We start from the raw sequence: 21,319 nt of genomic DNA, 5'->3' as shown, positions 1-21,319 counted from the left end.
ACATATAATGAAATTATTATTAATTGGTCAATTAAAAAAAAAAGACACAAAAAATTGTTATTGTTGATAAATAACGTGTTCCTTGAGAACAGAGCATAGGACAATGAATCTCTGAGGTCTCATTATGCTACAATGTCTGCCAAAAGCACTCTTCCATCTTCTGCCAAAACCTTTGATCTAAGTTTTATTATAATTTCCACATTGTAAAAGAATTTATCTTTCTTGTACATTTGCTGAAATTAGAGTTGCATTACACCAAAATAGCAGGATGAGAAAAATATTGAAAACCAGCTCTAGGTCCACATCATCTGCAAGTCTGGGCTTAGATCTCTGCAATCCAGCCAGCAGCCAGCAAACAACAACTGAACAGAAGCCTGTGGAAAGGACAACTTCTGGCCACGGTACACCTTGCTTTCACTGAAATTGCTCCCAAAAGAGCAGAAAGCAACTGGCGAAAAAGTTTCCCTTTGGCAAAGAGCTTGACTAAAAAGACTTCAGTTTTAGAATCACACTGAACTGCTCAGAAAATATTCTCAGATCAGGACCAAAACATGCATTCTCTAAAAAGACATCCTGGACATTCCTCAAACAGAAAGATAATGGACAAGTTTTCTATTGCTGGCAGATGAACCAGTGCAAGAGCCTACCACTGTGACCTGCTGATGCAATTGATCTTCTAGCAACACGGAGAGGTTATACTTCTGATGCCAGAAGATCCAGGTTTAGCCTACAAAACAGACCTGGAGAAAGCTGCACAAAGGAAACTGCAAAGGAGAACACTACTATCCCCAAGAGTTCTGTGCCACAGAACAAAGTGTTCCTGGAAAAATTTTCACTTGTAAGAAGGCACAACGATGTAGATTCTTTTGGAGGCTGCTGGTACAGACAGGCTTGCCTTCTGTTTTCCTGAGTTTTTGGTCTGGACAATACATCCTTTCTGATAACCAGTGGATTACCCATGTTCTTCCCTTGTCCTTCCATCATGAGCTCACACCTGAGTGACTGAAAAATTAGAAGTTCCCCCACCTCATAAATAAATTTCTATTTTGCCTCAGTAATACCTGACTTTAAAATTACAACAATTTATAGACCATACATGCTTCAAAATACAGAATTCTAACTGCATACAAAAGGAAACCTAGTTCTGGTCAAAAATAGAACAACAACTGCCTTTGAGCCATCTTTCTTTATTAGCTCGCACATACATCCAGAAAGAAAAAAAATACTCTAAACTACTTCCTTAAAGGTGCTTGAAGGTCTGAAGTCATCTCTGACACTATTATTTTATATTACTATAACTTCATTTTATAATAAATGCTACTATATAGTACACTATATATGATGTACATACCATACTATTATTATTCTCTTCTGACAGATCAATGTATTGGTGAGAAGATAATACACCATTAAGTGCATTATAAATGACAAAAAATTCATGAGGGTAATGTAGCAAATGCCTCTGCATAACTCTCTGGCTGCCATACCTAGTCTCTGCCCATTTCTTTAGTCTTAAGGGTAAAGAAACACTTGGAACTGCCAAGCAGCTCTCTGGCAACCCTCTGGATTTTCATTCAGATAGTATTTTCTGTAACTTTCCAAGATAAAAGCCATTTCTATGCAGATGTAGGATTTAAAGCTAGTTGCTGAGGAAATGTCTTTGTTGCATAAACCTTTTTATAAAAATCAATACAAATTAAGCCAATCTATGCAGATCAGATTATAAAACCTTTCACACAAACAAAAATTTGTTGTTTCACACACACAAAAATACTACTTTGGGCTTGGGGCTTCAGTTCCTCCGTCATCAACTAGTACAGCATACAAATCAGTCACACATCTGTCTACATTAAACATAAACCTCCAGCAGGAAGCAAATAGTTGCCTCTTTCGATGAGGCAAGAGGCAAGACACAGGTGACCTTCTTTGCTCTTTCTTGCTAGTTTCAGGAGGTTTTTGTTTTGCTTCATTTTAACTAGAGTTTCTCACTATCCATTCATCAATAGTACCACAAGGACACATGCTACCCTAAGTCCAAGACACTGTGAAGTACTGTTCAAGAGCAGCAATACAAAGCAACTCCTGGAATAAGGTTAGTTTGGGACAGAGTATTTATTTGTCACATGAAGAGAGAAGGAGGGCCTCCCATTTCTCCTGCTCTGCCAGGGATTTGAGGCTGAGAAGGAAGGAAGATTCAGGGAAGTTGGACTTAGCCTGAGGTGTTTTTACATGACTAGGAACAGTGAGATGTCCACATGACTGTGGACAAATGACATTGGTGGAGCACCATATGATAACCTAACAAATGGGAATAGGTATGAAAAAAAATACACAGAAAAAAGAGTGAACAATAACTAGAAACTTAACTGAAGTCCTAACTTGGGCTCTTTACTCCTCTCCAGCTCCTCCACCTCTGCTAGCCCACTGATTGGACTTTTCTGGACAGAAACACAGCCTTTGCCTTTTGGCTTGAGGAGCTGGGAGTTCACTACTCCCAGCTGGGAAGCAAGAACTGTGATTGCTGTGATTGCTGTGTATGCAGTCAGACTGTATCTTCTATTGGAGTATTATGTTGTTATGGTCCTCTTCTCCAAGAGAACAAGGGAAAATCAAACTAGCAGGACTCTTTTGTTTGACAAAGGGTTTTGCTCATGTTTCCTAAGGAGATCTGAAACCTCTCTACAGGGACAAGTGAAAGCAAGAGTCACTGCTTCAAAGACATACAGAATTTGCAAGTATCAGGTAGCAGCAGAGATGCACAGGATAAACCTTTGTATCTATTCAAAACTTGGGAACAGAGCTGCATGCAACACAAATCAGAATAGATGCAGAAACTCTCAGAAGAAACTAAGCGAAAATGAAAGAGAGTAGAGATAAAAGCATTTATATGTATTTACATAGATTAAGCTGGGCAAATTGACAGCAAGCCAATATGCTCTTATGGAAGTGGCTGGCAGCAACTGATTACAGGAAAAGGAGGGAGGAAAATCAGAAATTTCCGAGTGCTTCCAGGATATATGCATCCATGCAACGAGATGGAACAGCTGAAGAGAAAAAAGAGATTTTCCAGGGCCACCAAGAAAATCTGTTTAGAAGAATATCACTTGTTTGGCTCCAGGGAGAACAGAAGTTTGATTACACATGCACACTCTATCCCATGCATTGGGGAGAATATAGCACTAAAGAAATCGAAAACTGACTTCAGCTCTGTCGATCAAAGTATCACAGTATCACGGTATGCTAGAGATTGGAAGGGACCTCAAAAGATCATCTAGTCCAATCCCCCTGCCGGAGCAGGAACACCTAGATGAGGTTACAAAGGAATGTGTCCAGGTGGGTTTTGAATGTCTCCAGAGAAGGAGACTCCACAACCTCCCTGGGCAGCCTGTTCCAGTGTTCCGTCACCCTCACTGAGAAGAAGTTTCTTCTCAAGTTTAAGTGGAACCTCTTGTGTTCCAGTTTGTACCCATTACCCCTTGTCCTATCATTGTTTGCCACTGAGAAGAGCCCGGTTCCATCCTCGTGACACTCCCCCTTTATATATTTATATACACTAATAAGGTCACCCCTCAGTCTCCTCTTCTCCAAACTATAGAGACCCAGCTCCCTCAGTCTTTCCTCATAAGGGAGATGCTCCACTCCCTTAATCATCTATCAATCATATAAGCCATTTTTTTTTACCATAACTTTCTCACACATAAACCTAAAACTCACTAAAATATTTTGGTTTTTCTTTTCAGTCCTCATTACTTTAAAATAAACTTTATTTAAGACCTGCTTTGCATGAATATGTGAGCTGCTCTTCTGAAGAAAAGTGCTTAGGCTTACAGAGTAAAGTGGCTGGAAAGCCATCCTTGTACCTGCCCAAGTGGCCATAGTCGGAAAGGTACCATCCCACTGCACTGCAAGAGTCAGAGCTAAGGGATACTGTAAGATTAGAAATAGACAACAGGGAAACAAGGATCTTTTATTACCTACTATCCTGAGACTGGCATCCTCATTTTTTTGTCCATGTACTGCCTTCCTGCTGTATGACAACCTGCCTCTGCTGTGACTTAGGTACTTTGGCAGGTCACTTCTCAGCCCACTTCCTCTAATGCTGTTGTTATCAGCCTTCTTCTGCAACCTACAAGTAACATCTCTACACACACCCATCAGCACTACTTCTGAATACCATGGTGAAACCCTTCTTTAGGCTCTTTCAAATTGTAAGACCCATGGCATGGCTCTTCCTCGACTGGTATGCTTTATCAGAAACTTACCCTGGAATGTTCTGAACTAAAAGATGATTTGTGCATCCCTTATTTTAACTAACACTTCCAGATCTACCCAGGCAGGTCTCAGAAGTCCCTGTTCTTGCAAAGCAGCCCCTAACAGCGCTCCAGACCTTCTTCTTTCTTAGGGCAAACCCCCAAAGTCAGGACAGCCTTCCATAATCAAGTTTTAATCTCAACTTTCTACCTCCCTATGGTTAGGGTTTTTTTAACACCACTGCAGGAATTCCAAGGTTTTGTGTTCATCTCCAGAAACAGCAGTCCAGACTCATATTAACCTGTGTCATCCACCGCAATGGTTGCACATTTACTTATTTAGTGCCTTTATTTCTCAAAAACAACAATTTTATGAAAAAACCCATGAAAAAATAGTAATGCTATAGATTATTAGGGTGCAAAACTTAAAAAACAAAACTTGCTGGTCAAAATGTCATTTTTGGTCTACTCACTCTGATGCACTCTCTCAAGTTATAAGCATGATGTTGATTATGAAGTCATTTACACTACTGTCATGTTACACCTATGAAGATAAATAAATTGTTAATGTATGTAGATTTCAATGATGCACACATTTTGTTCCATTAAAAGCTAACAGCAGGATAGATTGCTGCAGTGCTAATAGAAGCACATTGTTCCTTCCTCTTCCCATTTTCTTAGTTCTAGCAGGAATCTCTCATTTGACCTTGAGCAAGGCATTTAAATTCTTTGCACCCATGTTTTCTCATCTGTAAAATTAAGGCTATAATACCTACCTACTTCACAAGAGGGACAGTGTTAAATTTAATGTATTAATATTTTAAAGTGTTTTCAGACAGCTGGATCAAACCCACTACAGAATGTAAGTTATTATTAAATTATGCTTCACGGAGTTAATGCTGTTGCACTACTGTATCTGATTAAATACATAAAAATATTCAAGCGGCACCTCCTGGACTTTTTTTTTCCAGAGGATGAAACTGATGTTCTTTCAACCAGCCTACAGATGGACTTGAAGGCTTATTTTAGAGAAAGAAAGAAGATGAGGAAATGTAGCAGTCAACAGAAGTGAGAGAGTCCTGTGGAGCAGGTGATTATGAGGGTATTTAAAGCAAGCATGAGTTAGAGCAGAAGGCAACTGCGCCTTGTGCCCCACTGTGACACATCAGTGTCTAGTAGCAATACGGTTTCCATTCATCTCCATGCCAGTGGAATAGGGACACCCCCTCAGTACCATCACATTAACTGCCGCATTTGGCTTCAGCTCCGAGAAATGAAGTGCAAGATCTGTAGCCTGGAATCGCTCTCCTGGTGGAGCCAACCAGCTCACAGGGACAGTTCAGGTAGACTTTGAGTCTGCTCTGTCATGGCAGCTAATCCATCTGTGATGAACGTGGCACACAAAAATGTCAATTATAAAAAGGGGGGTTTATCGCAGGAGGGTTGTTCATACCTGATGCCTCTCCTACATCTCCTCTTGACCTGATGCGCAGATGCCTGGTCTTGTCCTGTGATCTCATATCAGGATCTTGTTGTGTGGGGGGAAGGGGAAGGAGTGTTTGGAGCAAGAGCTGCAGGAAGATGAGAAGGGTTTTTGACAGCATGTTGAGTTGGATGTTGTACTGGTGTTGATGCCGCTGGTTCCAATGCCATCAAGGCATTTCTTGTGGATGACAAGGAATCTAGGAAAGTAGTGATTAACATGCATATCAGTGTGATTGACAAGCTATGTTGTCTGCTTTGTGCTAATGTATTGCATGGACAACACCTATTCTAGGCATATCAGAATCAGCATATAGATTTAGAGTACAGACTTAAATCAGAAATATTTAGCATCTTTCCCAATAAATAAAGAAAAACTGTTTGATGGATCCATATGCTCAATAGACCGTGGAGATCAGATTCTGTTTGGTGAGGAAATGTTTTCTCCTCACAGGGTACAAATGGATAGTAGACAACATTCTTTCAGATTGCAGAAGGACCAATTCATTTGTTTTCCCGTTCCTCCATCCCCGATTCATCATTCCAAAGGCAAGAGAAAAATAAGTACAACATTAGGTTCGATAACCTTCTGATAGTGTGTGATTAAATATACACAAATCAAGGAGCTTAAAAAAAATACAAGCAGGGAGCATATTGTCTACCATATCTGCCAAGAATACTGAAACGGAGGTTGCCAAGTCTAGGGTTGTATATATTTTATGCCATTTCTGACACCGTGCTGCATACATCAAAGTATCCATTGTTGTCTTTTTTTTTTCTTGTCAGATCTGGAGAGAGGCTAGACTACATGTTTTATTATACTATACTATACCAAAGATCACACAGCTTTCTAAACAGCAGTGATGTTATTTCAATTTCTGGAGAAAAATCTGCGGGATGTGAAAACTTACCACAAAAGCAGTAATGTCACTTTCGTTTGCTTGAATTCCTGCAGAACTGCTGATGAGTAAAATGTGCAGCAGCTCCTAGGAATAACCCTCTATGCTAACTCTACTTTCCGCTGGTATAAAGCTTGCTCTTGATTTTCCTCTCTTCACCAAGACACGTGAAAGCATTTCACAATGACTTTGTTTTTTTCCCTCCACCTCATATTTTGTAAAATCTAAGTCAAGTGCCTGAAGTTGATTTCAACATGACATCTGTCATATTTATTTGCTTGTTTGGCTGACTGTGAATTTTTAAGTAAGTCCTTGTTTTAACTCTAATATATCATCATCCAAAAGCAACCTTCTGTTGCCAAAAATTTTCTGTGTCCTTTGATTTAAAGATCAGCCACTTCCTTTGGCATTTTCATGCCAAATGTTAACCTGGATCCTCTGTCAGCAGCAAAGAGGTAACATTTTGCAGTCTATTACGCATGGAATAGGCTACTTCTGCACATTGCATGTAACTTTTATCAAAGGATTAATGAAATGAAAAAACATATTCCTGAGTGGTAAGCATGAAAATGTATTGTCAGAATATCCTCAACTGGGAGATCACTACTGCAGCAAAACCTTTGATTTCAGTGGTGCCATATCTTCTAATATTTACAGCTCCACCCTACAGCCAGGCTGGCTGAAGGAACAATGATGTTATTTATATGAGAAAGTCATTTTCCCAAAATAAACTACTATAAAATAAAGTATGCTCAAAAGCATAATTTAAGACAACTATTGTCATGAGAAGATAAAGTACATAAATTTGTATTTCATTTAGGAATAGCACAGCAATAAATGTTTCCGGTAATATTCCAAGTGACTAATTCAGCAGGCTGTTGCAGGGCAGTGGGGCTGTGTAAGCAGCAAGCTAATTTCCAGATATTAATTTTATGTATAGAATATAAAACCTTATAGATAATCATCTCACTAATTACAAGGGCAAGGGGAAATGGCACTGTGTGTGAAAGAAAAGCTGTTGAGAAGGAAAGAAAGAACTAGAGACCAGATACAGTGAAAAGTAAGGATGTCAAGTTATGATCAGAGTTAGAGCACGGGGGGCTGCTATCAGAGGTGAAAGGAACAGGAGGAGGTGCAGAAAAGATGATCTCTCTCTGAACAGGCAGATGCATAGCCTCCTACTGTGGATTTTTTGTAACAATTTAGAAATGAACTGATTCAAGAGGTTTCCATGTTTCACTACTCTTATCACAATAAAAACCCCACTCTATTTAATACTTTAATTTCCACATGTTGAGAGGTCTGTTCCACAATTCTTGATCTTCTTCCTAGCTGTTTCACAAGACAAAAAGGAGAGGGAACGTGGGGTTGTTTGTTCTGTGCGATGCAGCAAGTACATTTGTACCCCTGGCATTTGCCTTCCTTTGGCAGCTCCTCTACAGAGCACCCTGCGCGTGAAGAATATAGAAGCAGCAGGACAGAACATCACAGCAATCTATGTTTCTGAAGCTGATATAGTATCTCCAGCACTGAAGCTAAGAAACTATTTCAGTGACATCTGGCAGAATTTGCCAGATGTTAATACATGAATTCATGCATGGGAAGACAGGAAGAAATGCAGATCTTCAGTGAATGAGGTGTACAACATTGAAGAACTGAGAGAAAGCAGCAGAAATGAGCCATAAAGTAGAGAAGCATAGAAAAAAAAAAAAAGCAGGTCCTTCATATGATCATTTCTCAAGCATACTTTTGATTTAAGTGAATGTCATTATATGTCTTTGTTCTTATCAGATGACAACTTCTTATAAGACTTAGGTGCATTTAAAGTAAGACATCTTGAACATATATACAAAAAAAGAAGTTAAAAAATATATGAATTAAGATTTAGGGATGTGTTATAGCCAATGTAAATATGAGACAATTGGTGTAGAAAGAACTGATGGTCCTAAACCCTCTCTAAATATCTTTTGTTAAAATATATGTCCCCTTGTCAGTAAGGAACCAAGATATATTTAATACGCTATCTAAAACTGAGGAAAACAAGCATCAAAGATATACAGACCTTGTCTATTGCTAAAGCTGGAACTCTGCACTTATCTGTATGGAATTGTACCTATGTTTTCCAGACTGTTTCTCCCATTCATCAAGACCATATTAAATTTTAATTCCATCCCCCAGCTAAAACCAAGGAAAAGGCATCAATACAAATTTACAGATCGTGTCCTGAACTTCTGTGCAGATGTCAGATAGGAAGAGTATGTTGCACTTTTATTTTAGATTCCAGCAGAAATGTCCATAGATTATGGCCCCAAGTTTGCCTGTTCCTGACTTTCAGAAAGATTTAAAATATATTCTCTAAACTACTCAAGTCATTTCAATAACTATGGAAGTCCTTCTGCAAAAGCAACTTGAAGCTACAGGATTCCAACAAAAGTCAGTTACCAGACCTGTTATCTATGGAGTCTTCTATAAGCGACCAAAGCAGCCACTGTTCCCACAGACTCTGTTTTGGACCAGGCATTTGCCAGACAGGATACATTTATAGACTTTAAGGCTCTGGTCACACCAGCTTGATTTCCTTCACACAATTTTGTGTTTGTTTCGTGTCTCATTGATGCACCTGTTTCACTCTCCAAACACTGCCTATGCAAGCTCTTACCAGACTTGTGTAAACCCATTGTTTAGGTCCTCATCCTCCAGCGCCCCACATGAGAATATCAGATCTCACCTCTAATTATACCAGATGATGGCACCACCATTGCCATATGCAGAGCACTGTATAACTCTGTAGATTTCTGAGGTCTACGAGAAAGCTCATGAGAGTATTCACCCGAGCACCTGCTTGCCAACCAACACATGCCTTGCATTTTGGGCTCCCCTGTACAGAGGAACTGAACAGTACTTGTCTGATGGTTCAAGATGATGGGGAATTTGACAGCTGCTTCTCCCCAGGACTGCGTGCTGTGTAAGAATATACTACTGCTGCTGCTGCTGCTACAATACTACCAGTACTCCCACTTGTACTACTGCCATTACTGCCAGAAACAATAAATATATAATAATGATGTCCCTTTACACTGAAATGCCACTCCTTCAGATTTGAAGAACCCTGACTTCCAAGCTAGAGATTCTTCCATAATAACCAGAAGAGTTTTGGGGTTTTTTGTTTGTTTTTTTTTTTCTTATATCTTAGTTTTAAATAATACAGATTTTTCCACAGTTTTGGTTTGGATTTTTTTCCTTGATGTATCTCGAAACTTCTACCCTAAAAACATTTGGAGCCTCATGATGAGTAACTGTGATTCTACCACTGTTAAGCTTACATACAGATTGACATTTGAGTCAGGTTTAATATAATAGATGAACCCAACTGCTGACCGATTCCAGTTATGTTAAGGTGTTCAGTGACTTTTAAAAGTTGCAAAAAATACTCTAATTCTCTGGCAGGCTGAGGAATTAACAGCACACTGAAATATAGAACTCTTCTCAGGTTATTTGCTTTGTTGGGGAGAGCTTTTCATCCACCTGTTATTAAGAGAACTTGTTTATCTGCCAGATGGATATTGCAACACTGAGTGCAGTAGTGAACAATTAACTCATTTATCTCACTGTGGTTTTGCAAATTATTTATGGCAAAATGCAGATTTTAATATTGGCAAAATGCAGGTTTGCTCATTAACTGATTAACATCAATCCATTTTCATTTCTACCATTCTTACGGAATTCAAGTTATATATGGATTAAAAGAATGTAATGTACCTCCTTGCATTCGCTTTCCTATGCGCTCTTCTCCCTAATCTTGCCATTTGGTTAGGTGTTCAGGTTTTTTAAGTGTCACTATTTCACATTAATAAGACTTTTCTAATTTTAAGATGGGAAGGGAATGGGGTAACATGCATAACTTTGACTCTTTAACATGGTTAAGTGAAATATTCAATCCTTAGCAATTTAAATTATCTTTCAGGTTTCCTATTGAACAGAAAATTCAGGTATCCTCATAAGAACCTCTTATACAGCAGCTTTCACCATGGACAAAACACGAAATTATCCATCTGCCAATGCTTCATATACCCAGATATTCCTGAAATTTCTTCAATGTTTCCCACTCAGGCTCAACTTACCTCATCTTGCTGGACAATCAGAGAATCACAAAATGGATGAGGTTGAAAGGGACATATGGGGATAGCCTAGTCCAACCACCATGCTCAAAGCAGAGTCATGGTGTTATTGCTCTCTGGGGTAAGACTTTGCACTTCCCTTTGCTAAACTTCATGAGGTTCCTGTCTGTCCATTTTCCACCCTGTCAAGATCCCTCTAGCACACCCACCTGGGTATATCAGCCATTTCTCCCAGTTTTGTATCATCCACAAAGTTTTGTATCATCCCAGTTTTGTATCCACATCCACAAACAAGAGGGTACGGTCTACCCCATCATCCTAATCATTAATTGAAAGGTTAAGCAATACAGAACCCAGTATATATGCTTGGGGTACACCACTAGTGACTGATCTTCAGCTAGGCTTTGTGCCACTGATCGCTATGTTTTGAGCCTGCCAGTTCAGACTGCTTTCAGTTCACCTTGCTGTCCACGTCAATAGCCCATACTTCATCAGCTTGTGAGCTGCTTCTTGTTGTTAGGATGTTATCACCAATGCTGTCCAGAAACTTCCTGAGCTGCTCATGCCCTTCCGTGTTGTCTCTTCAGCAGACTTGAGAGTGGTAAAAATCACTCACAAGATGAAGAGATGATAGCTCAATATAGTAGTTGCACTTTACCTTCATACTAGTGACTTACCAAATGTAATCTGTTTTACCTTCCCTTACATATAGTTATGAAATGAAATTTTAACCTGAAGTTTGTACATCAAGTGCTCCAACCCACTTGGTAACCCTCTGCTGGACTCATGTCATTATGTCCATGTCTTATACCCGAGAGTTCCAGGTTGGTTCCTTTCAATGTGATCTTGTTGAGTTCCTTCTGTATAGAGCCCTGCCTCCCGTCATCAACCACTCTTCTAATCTGGTATAACTGACAAATTTGCTAAGGGTGCACTCAATCCCATCTTCCAGGGCAATAATATATGCATTACACAAAGTCAGCTCCAGTGTTGCTCAGCCTTAGAAGGATATCGCTGCTAACTGCCCAATCTTCTCAGTCTATAGGAAGGAGGAACATAGTTAGAGGAAAAAGTTCTAAGTAAGTGTCATGGTTTAGAATTGAAAAGGAGTACTTATAGGTTGTTTTTCACTGTAGAGATCTGTCTCTGTATTTTTACTGACCCATACAATATATTCACTATAGCAAAGTTTATGAAGCATTATTACACTACATTTCTGTTTTCAGAAATTTTGAGGACTTTTATCTGACCAACTTTTATGAAGTTTGTTTATAAACTACTTGTTCTGTCATACACAAAATTTCAATTCATATTTCTGCTTTAGCACTATCAGACCTACAGGAATTGCACAGTTACCAGAGGTAAATTTAAAAGCCTCTTAAGAAATATATGCTCAATCTCTTGCCATTACAAAGAAGAAACACAAAATAGAGTCTCAGATAGATAACTACATTCATTAAGATGAGTTTGAAGTTGTTAACAAGATAGATTTCTTCAAAGTCAAATGGAACAATATAAAGGAAACATCTACTCCACACAGAAGAGCAGGAATTTAGGTTCTGCTGCAAAAGGGCTGACAGGTACTATGCTCCTTACTTGAATGCTACACATTAGGAATCTCTTTCATATTTTTCTAGTAGCATCCATTACAGATGTTCAAAAGTCATGAGTCAGGCTCCAAGATATCATGAAACTGAACCTAATCATAATGAATTTTTATTGCTTAGTTGTCTTTTGATTTCTAAATGCATTTCTATTGCCTTTTCAAGTTTTATTCTGCAACCACACAAGAGGCTGCAAGTCTATTTTTAAATGAAAGCATTAGAGTAGCTTCCTGACCATTCATCACACCACCTTCCTCACTGCTTCCAGCACTCACTTCAGAGCTCTCTCCTATTTGTTTTTTTTTTCTAGTATGCTGGGGAAAGTGTCCAAGGCATCAGCTTCATTTCAAGGTCCCAGAGTTTTCCCACATTTCCTTATGCTCTAAAATAGCCGTGTTTGGGAAACTCTGAGTCAAAAGAAGGAGAGGATGAGCTGGGCTAGCCTTTACATGTAATAATAATAGGAGCAGCAATTTTATATATCAGTTCAAGCAAATCAGAGGAACGGCTGCAGGACAGAACTGTCTGGGTGGTGTGACTCCCATATGCATTATGCATTGGGTGATACAAATAATGGACTAACACTCAAATATGACTAGAAGTACCAAGAATCTATGTGGATACTCCAGTGAAACCAGAAACCACAGTCATTGTGTTCTACTTGTTATATCTGGGTGAATTAATATTTAATTAAGCCAAGCAAAATGCAACAGTAAACAAAAAAAAAAAAATCATATTTATGATGGAGTACAACTCACATGTAGACGTGTCACTGATTTATCTAATGTCTGTTTATAATATTGTATCCACTATTTTCCATTTCATTTGTTATGCATTGCATTTTGATTTTACTGTACTTGCTTTCCTGATGCATCTGCCCACTAAGTGGGAATTTTAATTGAAAACTAAACTTGAACTCACTTATAATATTTGAAATCTAGCATATCATTTTATATTATCTCACCAAATTAATTGCATACAATTACATATGTGTGACAGGATAGTCTGAACCGTGGCAGAAGTACCACAGTGATGCTAAGTTTGGGAAAGCTGATTATGATTAGACTGTCGAAGGATCAGTGTCAGAACAGTCCCATTTAACATTTTAATTTTTATATGGAAGGAACAAACAACTGGTTAGTTTGCTGGAAATTTGCTGATGCTATTAAACTGGGTGCTCCTGAGAATACTAATGAAGACAAAGAAATAATAGCAAGGAACTTTTAGTTTAAAAATATGCTGAGAAAAATAATAAGATTAAATTTTCAAAGCTGTAAAATTATTAATTAGCAAAAGCATCCTGCAAAATGAAGATACTCAATTAAAAGCCCAAATTTGAACACAGTGCTAGAAGCAGCACTGGAAGCAGAAAATTAGGCAAACATGAAATCTACAATGGAGGTAAAGAAAACATGTATTAGGTAACACAGGCAGATTCTGGAAGGTAGCAGTCCCTCAGGTGCAAAGATAGATTTCCATTAGTGGGTTTAATTCTCACACACTAAATGGATGGTCTCTCAAGTAAAAGCCTACATGGTATCCAGGCACTCCATTACCACACACAGACTTGAAGGTATTTCCCGAATTAAGAGATTGGTTCATGAACAGAATAAAGTAAAAAAAACTATGAATGCACAACTTGCAAAGCAGCTGGTCAGCAGTACGGTTGACAGTATCTGAACTGTACAAACAAGAAGTCTCTATCTATATATCCATATACACAATGTGATTCATTTGACCTTAGACAATTACTAGTTAGTTCTATAGACAGCAGAAAGAAACAGACTTTTCTAGGGCAGGATTCATCTCATGCTAAAGCAGACATCTAAATGTCTTGACTATGAAGGCTGACCATCTCAAACACATATATCTAAAAGTAGGTATGATGAATCAGACATCATCTTTATATACATCATCACCTGTCAGTTCAGCTCATATTTGATGGGTCCTATCCATAATATGGATCCTGATTATGGATCAGGTCTTAAAAAGGGAGAGGAAGTATTTAGGAACTTTATAAGGATAGTTAGCAGTAGTTAGATAAAAAAAATAAAGTATTCTCAATAACCACCAATGCAGAAATCCATACAAGCTAAGTGTATTAGAAAGCAATTGTTTAAATAAGAAGTAATGGGAGTTTTTGAAATGCCATCGTTTCAAATTAGATAACAGTAGTTCTTTTCCAGAGATTTAAAGAAATGTCTATAAAGTGTAAGAGCTCTTATACAGAAGAGGTGAAACCTAAAGAAAGAGAACAGTCATTTGGATTTTGTATTCAGGACTAGCAACAATCCCACACCTTTTCCTGTGGTACAAGATAGGTACACATATTTACGCATTCAGGCTTTTTAGCTAAGCTTAAAGTACGCAATATGTCTGTCATCATGTCTGTTGAGAGAACTGCATATTTATATACGCAGTGTTCTGTAAATAAAGATTAACAATCTTTCATGGATATCTGAAACTGTAAAATCTTAAAAATATCCTCAGTTTCTCATGCTAATGAGTTTTTTGTCATCTGGGAGAAGGTTTTCAAATTTCTCTCAAGCAGAAAAGGTCATACTGCAGTTGTCCATCAAGAACATTCAGACTGAGACAATTACAGTTTAAACTCCTTATACTTCATGAAAACAGCCTGTATCACAGCATTATTCCAAGAAGGGAATTGTCAGCACATTTCTATGAAAAACAACTGAAGAATGTCAGAATTTCTACAGATACTTTCATATACAATTCATATGAAATTTAAAAATAAATAGGGCTCTTTTCCTGTATCATATGTGCATCCCTCCTGTTCTTTGGACCTCAGCATGTCAATAGGAAAAGTAGAGCCAATTGGTATGGGAAACATGCTTGTAATACATGAAGGTGAAGTGGGAGTCAAGTAGGGGGATGGAGAATGGTGATACTCTTCTGTTTATCACAGCAGATAGAAAGTGGCAAAATGAACATGATCCACAATCCATGGATGACAGAGATGACGGTATAATCTTAAACCTAATACAGAACGCATTATATGTTGCAACTGATACATGAAATCAGCAGCATTTAACCAAAAATACTATGTGAAATGGCCTATTGCTGCAACTTTGCAAAAATGCAGTAAATTCTTCACCCTTGGAAGACTGAACAAATATTGCCCATCTGTCTAAAAGATAAATTACAGTTCTGGGAGAGACTAGTAAACCTGACATAGGAATTATTTGATGGATAGAGCAAGTGGTCCATGGAACTTTGTGCTAATGAAGTTTGCCATATTTTGCAAATTAATCTGCTGGTAGGTTTTGACCAAGTTAGGACAGGCAGCAGTAACAACAAATATTAGAAATGAAGAACTAGCAGTTCTTGTTATAAACATACCACACTCAGCCTGCTGACACCTCTTAACACCATGTCCATCATTGCCAAGATTACTATATTAAAACTATTACTGATACATTAATATCTACATGCAAATATCCCTACATGTTTTGTTTTGCTTTTCTATCATCCAGTTTTCTCTGTTGCTTGGTATGTAGGTTGTGCTACAAAGGAGATGCTTTCCCATATTCCTGCCAGTTCCTACCATATTTTCCCATATAGGAAGTTCTTATGATCTTTTAATAAACAGATCTTAGAACAAAGGATGAAGGCTTGGCACTTAATTTGGCTTAAATGCCTGTATTTTAGTACCATTTTGTCTGCAGCAACCAGCACACCAAACTTCAGACAAGCGACCCTCTAACTGTTACATCTTATCATTGCATTTCTACCCATCCCACAGGTTAAATGTCTTACTTTATTAATACTGTTTCTCAAGTTTTGTGGAGAGAAGAGTACACTGAAGTTTATTCTGCTGGCTGTGGCCGTGGTTTCTGTTCTATGTAGACTTAAAGATCAGACCTTTTTAAGGCACTTTTACCTTGTCAGGATTCAGTAAAACAATCCCTTATGTAAACGAGAATTGGATCAAGAGTATTTTTCCCATTGTAACACAAGTATCTACATGGTTGCATGTATCAGTAAGGTTTTAATAATTCAACAGCTTTCGCATAAATATTATAAGCCAATCCCAGCTACCTGTCTGATCTTCATGTGAGTTTTCTTGAGGAATTGTTATTTCTGTTAGCATTGGTTCAGAATTGGAACATCATTGGAAAAAGATAGTGAATTCAATATCCCTGCTTTCATAGTAAAAATAAACAAATATTTAACTGAACATCATTTAATCACAAAACTGAGAAAAAACACAAAAACCTCATTATTTTCTTTAACATCATTTCCAGAAAATTTTCCATTCCAGCCTGCAGTCTATGAAATATATTTGGTAAAGTGCTGTAGCAATACTGAATCCACTCAGCAAACAGAAGCCTATTCCAAACAAAATGTGAATGAAATGTATTTCTCTCTTATTCCTGTTGCTAAATACCTCTGGATTTAACATGCCTTACTACAGCTTCAAACCCCACTTCTTCATATACAGCACCCTGTTCACAATATTTGAGTCTTTGCGTTTCTTGCGGTTTTATATGGTCCCAAGCCACGCACTCCTAAACAACTCCTATGCTTGAAAATTGTTCATAAGAAATTGGAGAGGCATTTTTTCCTGTTCCTTCTCTTTTGAAAACCCTGTGAAATGCCTACTTCCTCTTCATAACATTTCATCAGCCTCCTGGTGATGACTCCTCTTCTCTTGGATCCCTGCCTCTCCCACTTACTGCGGGCAGATGAGAAATCACAGAGCACAGAGAGTCAGTGGTCATGGGCAGGAGAAAGGAGCTCTGGAGCAGTAGTGATGTGAGCCCAGATAATGTGTATGCTAACTGTGAGCAGGAAGACTCCTGCAGCAGGAAACAAGGATAAGAGCCACAAATGGAGGAAATGGACAGCAGGACTCAGTACTTTGACTATGATGGACATAGAAGATTTGGAGATTATCCAGGAGAACAGAATATGAACAGCCTCAAAGAACAGTGTTTCATTCGTTTTTTTAAATTCAAGATTCATTCTGTATTTTTAAAAAGTCTACTGTGCCTTTGTGTCATACAAGAAAATGCTTCTAATGATATGGTATCAGCTGGTATCTGACATGGATGGATGGTACCTGAAAGTGAAAGACATTTTTATTTTAAAATATTGCCCATGCAAAAAAATGAATAAAGGTAATGCAAAACCAAAATGTTTAATCTTTCAGTGAAACTACTCAAATCAGTTAAGTAACTTGACCATCTCTTGCTTACTTTAAAAGAAACGCTGATTTACTTCTCTTAACACTGTATTAGTTGCCCAGCAGCTCACCATTCTCAGAACCTGCCATACTTTAGCCTTGCTGCAAATGATCCAGAACTTAACAATTATTATTTTTTAATTCCTTGCCTTCAGAAGCAAAACAGATCCCTGCATTATTTTATCACTGCCCCGCAGTGAAAGCAAGATGTGACTGAGAATAACAGCAGAATAAAGACATCACTGGTGGTATTTCTTTAGAGACAGACTGCACAAGTCACAAATCAAAATCATGTAAATTGCCCCAAGAGCAATAGTATTCACCAGAGACTTGGATTCATTCCAACACTACACACCAGCGTAAAAACTTGCACTGAAGTTGCCCTAAACAAAGTGTACTTAAATGTACTAATTTTCCCAGAATCTTGTTATTTTGACAGCTCTCCATTTTCATTTTAGAATCCAAAAAGAGGGATTTTATGAAACTTTCACCATAAAGATTCCATTATATATGTCTGTGTAGAATTTCATACAGGCAAAACATCCATGAGCAGACATGAGCAGGCAGGTGCAGAACAGAAGAAAGTGATTCTGTGAAGAATTTAGCAAGGGGTTTTCATGTTAGTGGGAACATAAAATCCCAAACATTGAATTTATCCATGCAAGCGAATTCTGAAAAGAATCCATTTTGTGTTGACTGAAATGTTCAATTTTCATAAAAACAGTAATTTAAATTTTAACTTTTTTGTTTTTAATTTGAATATGTAATATAATTCAGAACTCTCTCAATTTAAATTAATTTTGAAAGGAAAATATAAGTGCATATGATTTAGACTATCTAAACTATCCTTTCTTTGGCTTTTGAAATTAAGGCTTGGTGATAGTAACATGATTTCACAGTCTTTGTGATTTTGAAAGAAACTGTGCTCTGCATGAATAGTTCTCCTCACTATTTTCTCCTTATTCAAGAGTTAAAAGCAAGATCAGAGGGCAGCATCACCAAATTTCATCTATAAATGGGGAGGCATATCCATGCAACACCCATGAACTACACAGCAGCAGCAAGCCCTTCGTCAGCTCAGGTGAGGGGTGGCCAGGGTGCCTACAGGAGTGTCCCAGAAGAGCTTGTCGGTCTTCACTCCTGTCGTCAGTGCTGCCTCCACCATGGTTCCTAGCACATGATACAGCTCTACTGACCTGGTTTCCAGGTTTTCTGACTAGACATGAGAGACCAGAGAGGGATTTTTGGAAACCAATGAAGATGAAATGGGGGTGGTGGGAAGTGAGTTCTCTGGAAAGCCTGTTGAAATCCCACTGAAAGCAAGAGGTGATGGAAATGCACTGTTACTACATTGTTTTACATGAAGATTCTCAGACAACTAGGGTAAGCTCTAGCTGATGGAACACAGATCTACACATAGGAGACATCTACATCTATACTAGCCATTTGAGGCTCCCTTTATACTTCACAGAGAGAAATAAGCTTTCTCTAGGATACAATTCTTTTTGTCTTAAAATAGTTTCCTAAAATAGGTCCCATGAATTTTTCCACACAGAAGTGCCTACTTCTGGACAGAACAGGGAACCCTGCCAAACTAACGAAAAGAGATATCCCCAGCCCAGACCTCCAATCCCAGGTCACATAAAGCACAGTCCTAGCTGAGCCCTTCTACCCTGGACATGCCTGCAAACACACCCTGGTTTCACAGCACCAAACTCCTCACCTAGGTTGTCAGCCCTCACTGTGTCCACCAACCAACTCTGTTAAAATTCCTTATGGCTCAGAAGCAGTTACAGGTATACAAGAAATGATTTGGCCAAGCTCAAATCACTTTTCTCACATCAGATGTCTGCATATATACCATCCATATGTATAAGGTGCATTACACCAACCAACTTCAGGGTGACACTAAGAAAACAGAATAAAAAGATAGAATTACATCGATGAATAAAGACTGAGACCTTCAGAGCCAAAAAGTAGGAAAGAGTATATTCCTTTTTGCTATATGAAAATTAGCTCAAATAACACACAGAAAGGGTTAACGTAAGGTAACTGTTGTGTTCTCTTTGTATATCTCTAAAGCTTTGCTGCACTGAAAAGTGAAACATCAGAATAAAACTGAAACTGGATCCCTTTTGTGGCAGTTCACAAGAATAGCTTATAAGGAATTTAACCAGGATCATCTACTTACTCTTTTTCTTAAATGCATGATTTAGAAAACAAAGAGCTCTTGCCAGGAATCATAATAAAGACTTTTGTGGGAAAAAAAAAAAATGCTTAGATAACAGAACACCCTTTTTTCTTGTTTTCAGTTAGACAGGTCTAATAATAGGGATAGTAATAATGGTAGTTTAGGAAAGCTAAAATTAGCATTTAACAAGTATTTTATGGTTCACAATTTTCATGTCTACAATACTGTATTGAGAAACTGTATTCTTTAAGAGACAAAATACAATACCTTGCTCTCGTGAATGTTAGTTGTCAAGAACTGACTTACCAAACACATGGTCTTCTAGTAACTTCCTAGGGCACCAATTTAGTTTCCAAAATGTCATGTCTTTGCCAGACATGAAGCTTTTGTTTCCTGTGCCTATCCTAATAGTTTCATAGAGCATCTCAGAAGGCATGAATGTACAAGATGGACTTACAGATCACATGCATTGAGTTGCACACATGAAAATCAGTAGCTGTTTTTTTCTTTTTTATGAAATAATACTCAAGATAATAAGTGAAGTTGTATGCTAATGCCACCACAAAATGCCTTTTTTTTTCTTACTTTCTTTTAAGCCGAAATTCCTGTACACATCAATCCAGAAAACAGTGCAATGCTTCAGTTTACTGCAGCCCGAGCCTGCAGCAAATATTTTTCTTGTTTAGGTAGGATTAGAAAACAAGCATGCCTTGAGATTTTCCCTGTAGAAATAATTTGCTTAGCAATGTCATTTTCAGTGACTGTTCCATTGCTGTTTGTGGGTTTTTTGAGTAAGCACATAAAGATATGCCTTAAGTAAGCTGACACACAGCTATCATGTTATTGTGTCATTCCATTACAAAGGAACCAGTTTACTACCAAAGAAAAGACAACCAGCCTTTAAGTCAAACCGGGACATGTTGTATCATCTCTGTCAGAGATGATACACATTAGGATAGACTCAGCCAAGTGTCAACAAGCAGTGTGAGTACAAATCAGCACTACTCAGAAAATCACAGTGGTAGAGTTAAGTCTATTTGTATGCTCAAGCCATGTCCTAGTTACAGCACATGAGTTTCCTGTTAACATCATCACTAATCATAGCACTGGCTACACAGTTCTTGTACTGGATACTAACTCACAAAAAAACTAGCTAAGGACAGAAGAATAACTCTGGAGGGCTAAAATATCGTTCTTTATTCACCAGTAAACCTATTTTTAGATTCACCTAAGCCTGAAAGAATCCACCAGTCTGGTCACCCTGAGGAAGGCATAGAAGGAGAGCCTCCAGACGTCAGCCATACGGTGAAAGACAGAAATAAAGCAATACGCAGACAGCTCAATTATACCTGGCTGCCCTCCCCCACAGGTAAAAATCTCAAGGGCATAATTTCCCTTATTACACTAAAAAGCTGCTCCACAGTTGAATTCACAAGTCTGCAGAACCATTTTTTCTGCCTTCCCACACCCTCTGACCAACACTTCACAAATTAGGGCTCTCCACACAACCAATTCAGCCCTGCTTCACTTAGAGGGGGAAACACATCACACCCTTCTTCCAGATGCCCC

General features: G+C 38.3%; 1 protein-coding gene across 1 annotated transcript in view; it reads right to left on the bottom strand.

The window, feature by feature from the left end:
* Positions 1 to 21,319, bottom strand: part of GABBR2 (gamma-aminobutyric acid type B receptor subunit 2) — a gene marked incomplete at both ends in the record, with an annotated part of 455,829 nt that overhangs the window by 417,423 nt on the left and 17,087 nt on the right. The window lies entirely within an intron of this gene.

The sequence above is a fragment of the Psittacula echo genome (genome assembly GCF_963264785.1).
Source record: "Psittacula echo genome assembly, chromosome: 2".
Classification (NCBI taxonomy): domain Eukaryota; kingdom Metazoa; phylum Chordata; class Aves; order Psittaciformes; family Psittacidae; genus Psittacula; species Psittacula echo.
Note: the sequence above shows the minus strand (reverse complement) of the source record. Positions and strands in the feature narration are given on the sequence as shown.